This window comes from Equus quagga, chromosome 17 (genome assembly GCF_021613505.1).
Source record: "Equus quagga isolate Etosha38 chromosome 17, UCLA_HA_Equagga_1.0, whole genome shotgun sequence".
Lineage (NCBI taxonomy): Eukaryota > Metazoa > Chordata > Mammalia > Perissodactyla > Equidae > Equus > Equus quagga.
In genome coordinates this window covers 58,769,011-58,783,569 of record NC_060283.1, presented here as the reverse complement: position 1 = coordinate 58,783,569, position 14,559 = coordinate 58,769,011, and the positions used below count along the sequence as shown (strand labels likewise).

Here is a 14,559-nt window from a genome sequence, read left to right as displayed (position 1 = left end):
CAAATTTACAGGAATGTGGCAGAGTTTTTAAATACTCAAAAGAAACACAGTGATACTCAACATCTGTCAAACATTGCATGAACTATTAGCTCTAGAAATTACCCAGTTTCAACATTAGAACACACTGCATTCCTTTTCAAGATGTCATATCTTGGAGAAGTTGGGTTTTCAGTAGTTGCTATAATAAAAAGCAAGGACCCAGCAGAAATCCGTGTGGAACAGGAAAAGAGCACAGCGGTGTCCAATCTAATGTCTAAGGATTTGAGAAGTTGTGCAGTGCCCAACAGGCACATACGTCCCATTAGTAAGAAGTTGTGGTTAAAAATGAAATAAAAATATTATTTTTTACCTGTCATGGTGACTTAATCCTTTAAAACCTTTTCATGGTTATTTAATCCTTTCATAGGGATTAAAAGAGATAGTGAAGTGTACAAAGTGAATGGCTCAAGAAATAGTAGCTATTTGTTACCATTATTGTTATTATTGGTGGTGGTAGTGGTATCAACATGGACAACAGGGCACTCTTGGCCAAAGAATATTTTTCTACAGTCAAGTATAACACAACTTGAAGAGGATGGGACTTGGGTGTCAGGAGCACTAACTAGGAAGATTTTGAAGGGATTGAGGCATGAGGAGATGAGGACATGTTAGAGCAAAATGGTTGTGGGGAAGGAAAGAGAAAATGTGATAAACCAAGATTTCCTCTCATCCTATCCTGCAGCACCTGATGTTATCCCTCAAGTACTCAGTAAATGTGTGTTGAGTGAATGAATGAATGAATAAATGCAAAAAGAAGAAAAAAAAAAAGTCATGTTCAAATTAATGGTGAAAACTATTGAAAGGTCTTACTTTGTCTCTTGGACTCTCATCAGTTGACTTTCACTGACTATTATGGGGGCTTATAATACATTCAAGAAAAAAATTACTATAGTGCACTTGGTCAAGCATTGAAGAACCAACATTAGTCTGTATTTCATTTTTTCAGTGATCTTAATTAAGTATTTAAGAGCATCATAAAAATCTATTTACCAGGTCAGAGTGTCCTCCCCAGCTTCTTTGAAAAAATATAAATTAAAAAGAGACTAACAGATGTTTCTTTTACATTATGGGGTTAGGATCATCCACTGTTAATTTTGATTTCAGCTCTACATATATCAAGTGAATCTTAGGTTGCCTTTGGGAGACTGATTATGAAAGTTTTATATGTATGTTCATAGTGACAGATGTTGTCAACAGCCATCTGGGGGTTGTCTGAGTGATGTGTTCAGTCCAAACTATGGTGTGATTTTAAACTGACCCCCTCCAGAAATAGCAGGCCGAGTATTGAGTCCATAAAATATGCATGTGTGGAAAGCTGTAGGAAAGGAAAAATGCAAAGTATTGTCTCCTCATCCCTATAGAGGATGTTCCATGATAGGTCAATGTGCAGGTACATTTCTCTCCAGAGTTTAGCTCAATAAAATAATAAATTTTATTATTGATAGTTTATATATACTATTTCACAAATTACAAACAGAAATCATCCCCAGTAAGAAGAAGTGTTCTTAAATCTCAAATATGGTCTTTAAAAACACTGTCCTTTGGGGCTGGCCCTGTTGCCGAGTGGTTAGAGTTCCATATGGTCTGCTTCAGCAGCCTGGGTTCATGGGTTCGGATCCCAGGTGCAGACCTGCTCCAGTCATCAGCCATGCTGTGGAGGCATCCCACGTGCAAAGCAGAGGAAGGCTGGCACAGATGTTAGCTCAGGGCTAATCTTCCTCAAACAGATATTTTTACATTGTTTTTCAAAGCATGAATAATAAGAACAAGGCTTGTAATAAACCCTTCCTCTCTTTTCCACCTTGTCTTTATTGAAGAAAGCAAGAGGCGTACCTTTTGTTCCCCACAGAGTTCCAACTCTCAGTGAAATTTAGAAGCCTCATCTTTAAGTTTCTTATGTAGGGGTGGGGCCCAAACTCACATTAGAATTCACATCAAGATAACAAGAAGATACCTAGAAGGGACTAGTCAGGTGACCTTTCATGGTCCTGCTCTTTACAATTTGAGTCACCCATCCAAGATCGTATGACTACTACCAGAATGCAGGTCTCCTGCTGTATAGACCAGCGCTCTTCCCTCTGCCCCACACTGCCAGATTCAGAATTCAGAAACAGCACAGCCACTTGCAACAATTATCAATTATAGCCTCTGTGAATTTGACTGTTCTAAGGGACAGTGCTTTGAATGGCAGTGGGAAACACCAGTCACAATATAAAGTGCCTTTGTAACCATCAAAAGCCAGTGTCACCTATCTCTTTGAGTAAATTTTAAGATTAAAGGGCATTTCTTCGGTTAATTCCCCCCGATTCCCTAGGGCTGTTTTATTTCCCCAACATTTCTAAGCATTTTGTCCAGTTTACTCCGTGCCAAAGCAGTGAGTTCTGTAAAAAAGCTCTTCCAGGTCCTCCACTGTCGCCTTTCCAGAGCTTCCCAATAGAGCTGTGCCTTTGAAAGCCTGCGCCGGCACTTGGACGTGCACATACCTTGGGCAGTCAAGTGAGCAACATACCCAGATATATGTGTTTATTGTTGCTGCAATTATAAATCTAAGCTCGAAAATACACGATGGAGGAAAAGTTTGTCATCACTAGTGCAAAAAGCTGAATAGGCGTTTAAGCTTCTCTCTGTTACCTTTTTCAGTCTTAGAAAATTAGAACTTGCCTTTTCTTACCTCTTCCCTTCTCCCCGACTTCATTCCTAGATTTGAGATTTCCTAGTAGGAGTCATCATCCCATTTAAAATCTGGCATATTATACATAATATTAACGTATGCAGAGCAAAAGGGTACAGAGCCATTTCTCCTGCAAAGCGACTAAAGCTATCCACACCGCCCCCCAAGGCAAATAAACAAGCTGGCCTAGCAATACCAGAGCCTGCAGATTTTCCTCTCCTTGTTGCCATGCCAACCACTCTCTGCTCTGGCTGCCATTTCCCCCGAACTCCGCAGAGAGGAGGGTGCAGAGCCGAGTTATCTAGCCTTCAAGGGTGGATCTGCAGGAAAGCACACAACCTCACTGTGAAGCGTCTGGGCCTGCTGGCGCCGGTGGATGAGGACAGAAGATGGGGACCTTGCCGGTGTTTTCCTTCGAAAGGTTAGGCATCTGAGGCTAGAAAGCGTGAGAAAGACAAGGACTGATAGAAAAGGCAGTGCCACGAGGTTTGTATCTGTCACGTTTGCTTTGTCCTGTGTGGTCTCTGTACGAGGTGAAGCAGGTTGTGGGGATCAGCTTCGGCCATAATATGTGGCTTGTCTTGTTGGTAGATAGAAGGACCTGAACCTAACTGAGGGCTGGCTTGAAGGACGTTATAATTAAGAACTGCGTATGAGCTTGTATAGAGCTGGTATGCCTAGCCAGAGCTTGTAATGTTTTACAAATTGGAGGAAAAGGCTGATAAAGCTTATAAAGCTGTTCGTCAGATCAGATAAAGCTGATAAATCTGATAAAGCGCTTTGTTTAAATGTACAGCTATAGGGTAGTTCTTCCTATAAAAATCTACCTTGTATCTGTCTTTGGTTTTCCGCCAGTCTTAAAGCAGGATGAGATGGTCTTGAGCCAGTAATCGTGAATCAGAATATGAGGAAAACGTGGTTTCTCTAGACTTGTTTTAATTAAACCCAGTGACTCAACAAATTAAAACATGACTTTATTCCTTGCAATTTGAGTTGCCTACAAACGCTTCAAGCTATGAAGAGCAAGACTTTATCTAACACAATAGGATATTTAAAAACTCAGATAAATTTGCATACACATTTACTCCCATGTATGTTCTTCCAGAAAATTCCTCCCGTGCACTTGTGGAAATGTCTCATCTCTTTATTGTCTTGTTTTGCACTAAATGTCAGAACTGCATCACAAGCGCTAAAAAAAGGTGTTTTATCAATCTCTTCCGCCCACTGACACTTTAAAAAATTATTTTGTTGAATTTGACTCTTAATCAATGTAACAGATTTGAGCTAAGAACAATTCAGACCTCCTTGTAGAATTATTCTGTCCCGCTTGTTTGTAAATGTAAATATGACTTAATTATCATTGTAGTTTTTTACTTGATCCTTCCTCTCGATCCTGTATTTTCGAAGATCTTATCAAAAATTTTCTCGTCTTTAATTTGCTGTCATGTTTGGTATCGTATTTTTCTTTTAATGTACTCCAGGTTTTTTAGGGATGTTTTCTTACAGTCCCACGGTGGTTCACCACCAGTGTGATTTTGCCCCCCGACCCCCTCGAATATTTGGCAATGACTGGGCACATTTATTATTTTTATGATATTGATACGCTAACAGCACCTAGAGGATAGAGGCCAGGGATTCTGCTGAAACCCCACAATGCAGAGGACAGCACCCAAGAAGAACAAAGCCTTATCTGGCTCCAAATGTTAACAGTACCGAGGTGGGGAAACCATGGTATGAACAAAATCCTAATGTGCGAATCTTTGAAAGACTATGACAATCTCTATGATAATAAAGCTGCCTATCATTATTATTATTTAAAATAAGAATAAACTTTTAACTATAAAAACTGAGCAAACAGTGGCGAACACCCTTTCCAGATAAGTGTGTTCCCAGGGAAAAGGCAGGCGGGGCCAGCGGGAGGAGGCAGAGGTTTTCCTATCAGCCTTTCCTGAGTGTGGGCTGCGCAGGGAATGAAGCGGTGGGTCTGGGGGCTTGGCAGACCCGCCAGCTGGAGTGGCGGGCGGTGAGCTGGTGGTGTCAGTGACTCATGGAGGGGTACAGCAGGGTCAACAGGGTAAACCAGTTGTAGGTTTGGGTCTCAGGAGGTGGTGGTTGCAGGGCGTTGACTCTCAGGACACAGGAAGCCATCAGGCTGCGGGAGGCCCCAGGCCCCCGGGAGCGCCGGCCCCTCCCAGGCCTGCAGCCCAGCAGCAGCTCTGTGACCGTGCTGGAGGCTGGTGGTGTCCTTGCCATGGGCAGACGAGGCGGGCTCAGGGAAGGCTGGAGGTCAGGCCCGGGCCAGCCTCCTCCTCTCAGGCACTGTTGCATGAGGGGCTGACGCTGCCTCTCGGAGGCCCAGGCCTGGGCACAAAGGAGGGAGCGCGCCGTTTGTCCGAACGGGCTTGAAGGCAGATGGCCTGCGGCCGGGGCTCGGGCTCCTTCCCTCGGTGTCGGGGAGCTCAAACCAGAGAGGTCCGTCGACCTTCTTTTTTCCTTTCTGGCATTGGCTGAGGGCCCTCAGTACTGTCTTCTTGGCACAGGGGTCTGGGGGCTCCTCGGGGGATGGACACATGTACATGCGCCCTCTGCGCTCAGGAGGATGGATTTTCAAGGTGCCCGGGCTCTGGACGCGGCGGGGGTTCCGGGCATTTCAAAGCCACCGCTGAGAAACCCAGCCCCGTGGAGGAGTGGCGGGGCGGCTGCTGGGGGAGCGCTTCGGTCTCAGGCGCCGCGGCCCTCCGGACTGTGGCGCAGTCCCAGCCGGGCGCCCGGTGGGGCGGGACTGGGTCCGGAACCGGCCCTGCGGGTGGACCGAGCTGACGGGGCACCGACCCCAGCCCGGCGGCCGGCGGTCGGGCCTGGGTCGCTGGGACCTGCGCTGCGGGGCGGGGACGGCAGCGCGGCCTCAGCCAAGCCCAGGGACCTGCCCGGGTGGCTGCGCAGGATCGCGGCGCGGCGGGGCTCGGCCCGGGACGTGTCCGAAGTCTGCAGGTGTGGAGCGCACGGGGCTCGGGCGACCGTGGGCGTCGGAGCGAGGACAGCGCGCGTGGGTGGCCGCACCCCGGGGCCCTGCGGCCGTCGCCTGCTCGCTGAGGCCCGGGAGCCCCGGCGTCCCGCTGCTGTCCCCCGCGCCCGGCTGAGGGCAGAGGCGCCTCCGGGCTCTTTTTGACCTTTATACTTGACGTTTAAAGGGAGGAAATACAAGGATTTCTACTAGGTCCTGAAAATTACAGAAAATGACAGAAGGGCGCTTTCCATTACTGTAAAAATAAATTAATACACTTGAATGCTCTTTTAAGGAAAAACAATGAATGCACTTTTATTAGTAAAAGGGAGATTTGTTTCATTCTTCTAGAATGGTCGCTAATGTCACTTTGCAATTTTGCCTTTAAGGAAATGGTGAAAGCCATTCAGGATTTATGTTTTAGCATCGACAGCGTTGATTTAGTGTGGATTCTCCTAGAATTGCCAACCTTCATACATTTCATACGTTTGTGTATAGTCTCCAGTCTGAACATTAATGCCGTTTCCTCCTGTCATCTCTACCGTAATCCATGTGTGCCGCGTGGAGTGAGGCACGTTGCCCACCTACAGTGGGGAAGCCGGGACCTGCAGAAAGTGACCATAGGCCCCTGGTAAATTGATTATAGCGCTTCAGTTTAGAGGTCTGCTTCTGGGCAGGCCCCAATATTGGAGTGGGAGAGGGACAGAAATAGTGGCCAACAGAGCAAGCAAATATTGAATCAAAAGTGGGTAACAGGTTTGTCTGGATCGGAGAGGTGGAAGGCTGAATGAGGAGGACACTACCAAGAGCTTGATGAGGAAACAGGAAAGGCTTCTGTGGTTCAGAGAGAGGCCAAGTTTTGGGGAAGCAGGGGTGCTGTCAACTGACAGGTGATGGAGAATGAGATCCCTAAGCTGTCTACTGAGTACTTTTTTTTTTTTTCTGGTAGATTTCTTTTTTTATGTATATTGAGCTAACATTGATTTATAACATTATATAAATTTCAGTTTTGCATCATTATATTTTGATTTTTGTGTAGACTACCTCACGTTCACCACCCAAAGACCACTTACCATCGGTGGCTGTGGACATTTCCCTATCACTCATTTTGCCCGCCCTCCTCCCTCCTTCCGGTCTGGTAACCACCAGTCTAATCTCTGTGTCTATGTGTTTGTTTGTTGCTGTTTATATCTTCTACTTATGAGTGAAATTATATGACATTTTATTTTCTCCATCTTATTTCACTTAGCATAATACCCTTAAGATCCATCCGTGTTGTTACAAATGGCAAGAGTTCATCTCTTGTATAGCTGAGTAGTATTCCATTTTGTACGTATACCACATCTTTTTTATCCATTCACCATTGACGGGCACTCAGGTTTTTCCCAAGTCTTAGCTATTGTGAGTAACACCACAATGTACATAGGGGTACAAATATCTTTATGCGTTTGTGTTTTTGTGTTCTTTGGATAAATACCCAGGAATAAAATAGCTGGATCATATGGTAGTTATGTTCTTAATTTTTTGAGGACTCCCTATACTGTTTTCCGTAGTGGCTGCACCAGTTTGCACTCCCACCAGCAGTGTATGAGATTTCCCTTTTGTCCACATCCTCTCCAACACTTATTTCTTTTCTTGTTAATTATAGCCATTCTGATGGGAATGAGGTGATATCTCATTGTAGTTTTGATTTGCATTTCCCTAATAATTACAGATGTTGAACATCTTTTCATGTGCCTGTTGGCCATCTGTATATCTTCTGTAGGAAAATGTCTGTTCATATCCCTAGCCCCTTTTTTAATTGGGTTGTCTGTTCTTTGTTGTTGAGTTGTATAAGTTCTTTGTACATTTTGGACATTAACCCCTTATCAGATGTATGGTTTACAAATATCTTCTCCTGATTATGTTAGGCTACCTTTTTGTTTTATTGATGGTTTCCTTTGCTGTGCAGAAGCTTTTTAGTTTGATGTAGTCCCATTTGTGTATTTTTTATTTTGTTTCCCTTGCCTGGTGAGACATGGTATTTGAAAAGATGCTGCTAAGACCAATGTCAAAGAACATACTGCCTATATTTTCTTCTAGAAGTTTTTTGGTTTCAGTTCTTACATTCAAGTCTTTGATCCATTTTGAGCTGATTTTTGTGTATGGCATAAGATAATGGTCTACTTTCACTCTTTTGCATGAGGGTGTCCAGTTTTCCCAACACCATTCACTGAAGAGACTTTCCTTTCTCCATTGTGTGTTCTTAGCTCCCTTGTTGAAGATTAGCTGTCCATAGATGTGTGGGTTTATTTCTGGCCTCTCAATTCTGTTCATTGGTTTGTGTGTCTTTTTTGTGAGTGTGCCAGTACCATGCTATTGTGGTTACTATGGCTTTGTAGTATGTTTTGGTCAGGGATTGTGATACTTCCAGCTTTGTTCTTTTTTCTCAGGATTCTTTTGGCTATTTGGGGTTTTGTGTTGTTCCATATAAATTTTAGAATTCTTTATTCTATTTCTTTGAAAAATGTCATTGGGACTTTTATAGAGATTGCATTAAGACTGTAGATTGCTTTAGGAAGTAGGGACATTTTAACTATGTTAATTCTTCCAATCCATGATCTTGGAATATCTTTTTATTTCTTTTTGTATTCTTCAATTTCTTTCAGCAATGTTTTGTAGTTTTCAGTGTATAGGTTTTTCACCTCTTTAGTTAAATTTGTTCCTATGTATTTTGTTCTTTTTGTTGTGATTGTAAATGGGATTGTATTCTTCATTTCTCTTTCCACTATTTCATTGTTAGTGTATAGAATTGCAACTGATTTTTCCAAGTTTATTTTGTATCCTGCAACTTTACTGTATTCATTTATTATTTCTAATAGTTGTGTTGTGGATTCTTCCAGGTATTCTATATATAGAATCATCTCATCTGCAAATAGTGATAGTTTTACTTCTTCCTTCCAATTTGGATCCCTTTTATTTCTTGTTCTTGCTTAATTGCTCTGGCTACGACTTCCAATACTATGTTGCTTAAGGGTGGTAAAAGTGAGCATTCTTGTCTGGTTCCTGCTCCTAAAGGGATAGCTTTCACTTTTTCACTGTGAAAGTGTAATATTAGCTGTGACTTTGTCATATATGGCCTTTATTGTTGAGTTACTTTCTATACCCATTTTATTCAGTGTTTTTATCATAAATAGATGCTGTGTCTTGCTGGTTGCTTTCTCTGCATCTATTAAGATCATCATGTGATTTTGATTCTTCATTTTGTATCATGTCTGGTGTATCATGTTGATTGATTTGTGAATGTTGAACCATCCCTGCATCCCTGGAATAAATCTGACTTGATCAGGTGTATGAACTTTTTAATGTACTGTTGTATTCAGTTTGCTAGTATTTTGTTGAGAATTTTTGTCTATGTTCATCAGTGATATTAGACTATAATTTCTTTTTTTGTGTTGTCCTTGTCTTTTCTTTTCTTTTTTTTTTTTTTTGTATCATGGTAATGTTGGTCTCATAGAATGAGTTAAGAAGCCTCCCCTCCTCTTCAGTTTTTTGGAAGAGTTCGAGAAGCATAGGTATTAAGTCTTCTTTGAATGTTTGGTAGAATTCACCAGGGAAGCCATCTGGTCCTGACTGTTTGTTTTTTTGGAGGTTTTAGATTACTGTTTGGATCTCCTGACTGGTGATTGGTCTATTCAAATTCTCTGTTTCTTCTTCATTTTGGGAGGTTGTATGATTCTAAGAATTTATCCTTTCTTCTAGATTATCCAATTTGTTGGTGAATAGCTTTTTGTAGTTTTCTCTTATAGTTCTTTGTGTTTCTGGTTTTATTTATTTGAGCCTTCTCTCTTTTTTTCTTGGTTAGTCTAGCTAAAGGTTTGTCAATTTTGTTTATCTTTTCAAAGAACCAGCTCTAAGTTTCATTGATTTTTTTTCTATTGTTTTTTCCATCTCTGATTTATTTCTGCTCTGATTTTTATTATTTCCTTCCTTCTACTAATTTTGGGCTTTGTTTGCTCTTGTTTTTCTAGTTCCTTTGGGGACACTGTTAGACTGACATTTTTCTTGTTTCTTGACATAGGCCTGTATTGTTATAAAGTTCCCTCTTAGTCCCACTTTTGATGTATCCAAAAAATTTTGGCATGTTATATTTTCATTTTCATTTGTCTCCAGGTAATTGTTGATTTGTTTGTTGACCCAGTAGTTGTTCAGCAGCATTTTGTTTAATCTCCACATATTTGTGGTTTTCCCAGCTTTCTTCTTCTGATGGATTTCTAGTTTCATACCATTGTAGTCAGAAAAGATGCTGGGTATTATTTCAGTCTTCTTAAATTTATTGAGACTTGTTTTGTGGCCTGATATGTAATCTATCCTGCATAGTGTTCCATGTGCATTCGAAAAGAGTGTGTATTTTATGATTTTTGGTTGGAATGTTCTGTATATATCTACGAAATCCATCTGGTCCAATGTGTCATCTAAGGCCAATGTTTCTTTAGTAATCTTCTCTTTGGGTGATCTATCCATTGATGGAAGAGGAGTGTTAAAGTCCCCTACTATTATTACGTTACTGTCTATTTCTCCCCTTATTTCTGTTAATGGCTTCATATATTTAGGTGCTCCTGGGTTGGCTGTGTAGATGTTTACTAGTGTTACGTCCTCTTTTGAATTGTTCCCTTTATCAGTGCCCTTGTCTCTTGTAACAGTTTTTGTTTTAAAGTCTGTCTTGTCTGATAAAATATTGCTACTCCACCTTTCTTTTCATTGCAATTTGCATAGAGTATCTTTTTCCATCCCTTCAAATTCAGTCTGTGAGTGTCTTTGGGTCTGATGTGTCCCTTGTATGCAGCATATATATGAGTCTTGTTTCTTTTTCTATTCAGCCACCCTATGTGTTTTGATTTGAGCATTTAGTCCATTGACATTTAAAGTAGCTATTGATAAGTATGTACTTATTGCCATTTTATTGATTTCTGGGGCGTGTTTTAGTAGTTCTTCTTTGTTTCTTTCTTCTTCTCTTGCTCTCTTCCCTTGTGATTTGATGCCTTACTTTAGTATTATGTTTGGGTTGCTTTCTATTAATTTATTTGTGTATTTATTATAGGTTTCTGGTTTGTGATTACCCAGTAGTGGGATAGCTGGGTCATATGTTATTTCTATTTTTAATTTTTTAGGACTCTCCATACTGTTTTCCATAGTGGCTGCAACAGTTTGCATCCCCACCAGCAGTGTTTGAGGGTTCTCTTTTCTCCACACCCTCTCCAACATTTGTTATTTTTAGTCTTAGTGATTATAACCATTTTAACAGGCATAAAGTGGTATCTTAGTGTAGTTTTGATTTGCATTTCCCTGATGATTAGTGATGTTGAACATCTTTTCCTGTGTTTATTGGCCATCTGTATATCTTCTTTGGAAAACTGTCTGTTCATGTTCTCTGCCCATTTTTTGACCGGGCTATTTGTTTTTTTGTTGTTCAGTTGTGTGAGTTCCTTATATATTATGGAGATTAACCCCTTATAGCATATATGATTTGAAAATATTTTCTCCGAATTGGTGGGTTGTTTGTTTGTTTTGATTCGAGTTTCTTTTGCCTGGCGGAAGCTCGTTAATCTGATGAATTCCCATTTGTTTGTTTTTTCTTTTGTTTCCCTTGTCTGACAAGACATGGTATTCACAAAGATCCTTTTTAGTTCTATGTCAAAGAGTGTACTACCTATATTATCTTCCAGGAATTTTATGGTTTCAGGACTTATCTTCAAGTCTTTGATCCATTTTCAGTTTATTTTTGTTAATGGTGTGAGATAATGGTATACCTTCGTTCTTTTGCATGTGGCTGTCTGGTTTTCCCAACACCATTTATTGAAGACTATCTTTTCTCCATTGTATGTTCTTGGCACTTTTGTCAAAGATTAGCTGTCCAAAGATGTGCAGTTTTATTTCTGGGCTTTCAGTTCCGTTCCATTGATCCTGTGTGCCTGTTTTTCTACCAGTATCATGCTGTTTTGATCATTGTGGCTTTGTAGTACATTTTGAAGTCGGGGATTGTGATGTCTCCAGCTTAGTTCTTTTTTCTCAGGATTTCCTTAGCAATTCAGGGTCTTTGGTTGACACATATGAATTTTAGGATTCTTTGCTCTATTTCCATGAAGAATGTCATTTGGATTCTGATTGGGATTGCATTGAATCTCTTGATTGCCTTGGGTAGTATGGACATTTTAACTATGTTTATTCTTCCGATCCATGTGCATGGAATCTCTTTCCTTCTCTTTATGTCATTATCTATTTCTTTCAGAATGTCTTATAGTTTTCATTGTATAAGTCCTTCACCTCCTTAGTTAAATTTATTCCTAGGTACTTTATTCTTTTAGTTGTGATTGTAAATGGAATTGTATTCTTGAGTTCTCTTTCTGAAAGTTCGTTATTAGTGTATAGAAAAGCAACTGATTTCTGTAAGTTGATTTTGGACCCTGCAACTTTACTATAGTAGTTAACTATTTCTATTAGTTTTCCAATCGATTCTTTAGGGTTATCTATATATAAGATCATGTCATCTGCACACAGCAAGAGTTTCACTTCTTCTCTCCCTATTTGCGTTCCTTTTATTCTTTTCTCTTACCTAATTGCTCTGGACAGAACCTCCAGTAATATGTTGAATAACAGTGGTGATCATGGGCATCCTGTCTTATTCCTGTTCTCAAAGGTCTGGCATTCAGTTTTTGCCCATTGAGTATGATGTTGGCTGGGGGTTTGTCATATATGGCCTTTATTATATTGAGGCAATTTCCGTCTATCCCCATTTTGTTAAGAGTTTTTATCTGAAATGGCTGTTGGATCTTGTCAAATGCTTTCTCTGCATCTATTGAGGTGATCATCTGCTTTTCACTCCTCAATTTGTTGATGTGGTATATCACGTTGACTGATTTGCAGGTGTTGAACTATCCCTGTGTCCCTGGTATAAATCCCACTTGATCATGATGTATGATCCTTTAATGTATTGCTGAATTTGGGTCCCCAAAATTTTCTTGAGGACTTTTGCATCTATGTTGATCAGCGACATTGGCCTATAGTTTTCCTTTTTTGTGTTGTCCTTGTCAGACTTTGGTATCAGAGTCATGTTGGCCTTGTAGAATGTGTTAGGAAGCATTCTATCTTCCCTAATTTTTTAGAATAGCTTGAGAAGGATAGGTATTAAATCCTCTCTGAAAGTTTGGTAGAATTCCCCTGGGAAGCTGTCTGGTCCTGGGAGTTTCATTCTTTGGGATCCTTTTGTCTACTATTTCCATCTCTTTCCTTGTGATTGGTCTGTTCAGATTATCTCTTTCTTCTTGATTCAGTTTTGGGAGGTTGTCAAAATCTAAGAATTTATCCCTTTCCTCTGGATTATCCATTTTGTTGGCATATAGTTTTTCCTAGTATTCTCTTATAATCCGTTGTGTTTCTGTGGTGTCTGTTGTTATTTCTCCTCTTTCATTTCTAACTTTGTTTATCTGAGCTTTCCCTCTTTTTGTCTTTGTAAATCTGTCTAGGGGTTTGTCAATTTTATTTATCTTCTCAAAGAACAAGCTTTTGTTTCATTGATCCTTTCTACTGCCTTTTTTGTTTCAATAGCATTTATTTCTGCTCTGATTTTTATTTCTCTCTTTCTGCTGACTTTGGGCTTTGTTTGTTCTTCTTCTAATTCAGTTAGGTGTAATTTGAGATTGTTTATTTGGGATTTTTCTTGTTTGTTAAGGTGAGCCTGTATTGCAATGAATTTCCCTCTTAATATGGCTTTTGCTGCATCCCATAGAGTTGGTATGGTATGTTATCATTTTCATTTGTCTCCAGATATTTTTCTGGTTTCTCCTTTAATCTCTTCAATGATCCATTGCTTGTTCAATAACATATTGTTTAATCTCCACATCTTTGTCCCTTTCTCAGCTTTTTTCTTGTAATTAATTTCTAACTTTTTAGCATTGTGATCAGAAAAGATGCTTGTTATTATTGCAATTTTCTTAAATTTATTGAGCCTTCCCTTGTTTCCCAACATATGGTCCATCCTTGAGAATGTTCCATATGCACTCAAGAAGAGTGTATATTCTGTTATTTTTCTGGGGAGTGTTCTATATATGTCTATTAAGTCCAACTGGTTTAGATTTTCATTTAATTCCACTGTTTCTTTGTTGATTTTCTGTCTGGATGATCTGTCCAACGATGTGAGTGGAGTGTTGAGATTCCCCTACTATTATTGTGTAACTATTAATATCTTCTTTTAGGTTTGTTAGTAGTTGATTTATGAACTTTACTGCTCCTGTGTTGGGTGCATAGATATTTATAAGTGTTATTTCTTCTTGGTGGAGTGTCCCTTTGATCATTATATACTGCCCCTCTTTGTCCCCCTTTACCTGTCTTATCTTGAAATCTACTTTGTGTGATATAAGTATTGCAACACCTGCTTTCTTTTGTTTGCCATTAGCTTAGAGTATCATCTTCTATCCCTTCACTCTGAGCCTGTGTTTGTCATTGAAGCTGAGATTTGTTTCCTGGAGGCAGCATATTGTTGGGTCTTGTTCTTTAATCCATCTCACCACTTTGTGTCTTTTTATTGGAGAATTCAGTCCATTTCTGTTTAGCTTTATAGGTGGTTTATCTCCTACCTTTACTGTATATTTGCCCTTATCAGTGACCTTTTTTCTTTGATAACTTTCTTATTCCTACTTGTGGTCTTGTCTTTTCCACTTCAATAAGTACCTTTATCATTTCTTGTAAGACTGGTTTCTTGGTGATAAAACCCTATAATTTTTGCATGTCTGGGAAACTCTGTATCTTTCCTTCCATTCTGAATGGTAATACTCTATATTGCCAGATAGAGTATTCCTGGCTGTAGGTT

The 14,559-nt window shown here is 40.1% G+C and overlaps 1 protein-coding gene across 35 annotated transcripts in view; it reads left to right on the top strand.

Moving 5' to 3' along the window:
- Positions 1 to 14,559, top strand: part of MAP2 (microtubule associated protein 2) — a 300,372-nt gene that overhangs the window by 213,759 nt on the left and 72,054 nt on the right. Inside the window, exon 1 of one of the 35 annotated variants that reach the window (XM_046643370.1) lies at positions 2,987 to 3,196. The exons of 30 other annotated variants lie outside the window; for them this stretch is intronic. The gene's annotated coding sequence lies outside the window, so the exon portion shown is untranslated. Of the gene's footprint in view, positions 1 to 2,986; positions 3,197 to 5,039; positions 5,183 to 5,515; positions 5,702 to 14,559 lie in introns of those variants that run through there. 4 more of the 35 variants (XM_046643373.1, XM_046643371.1, XM_046643372.1 and 1 more) reach the window with 4 other exon arrangements.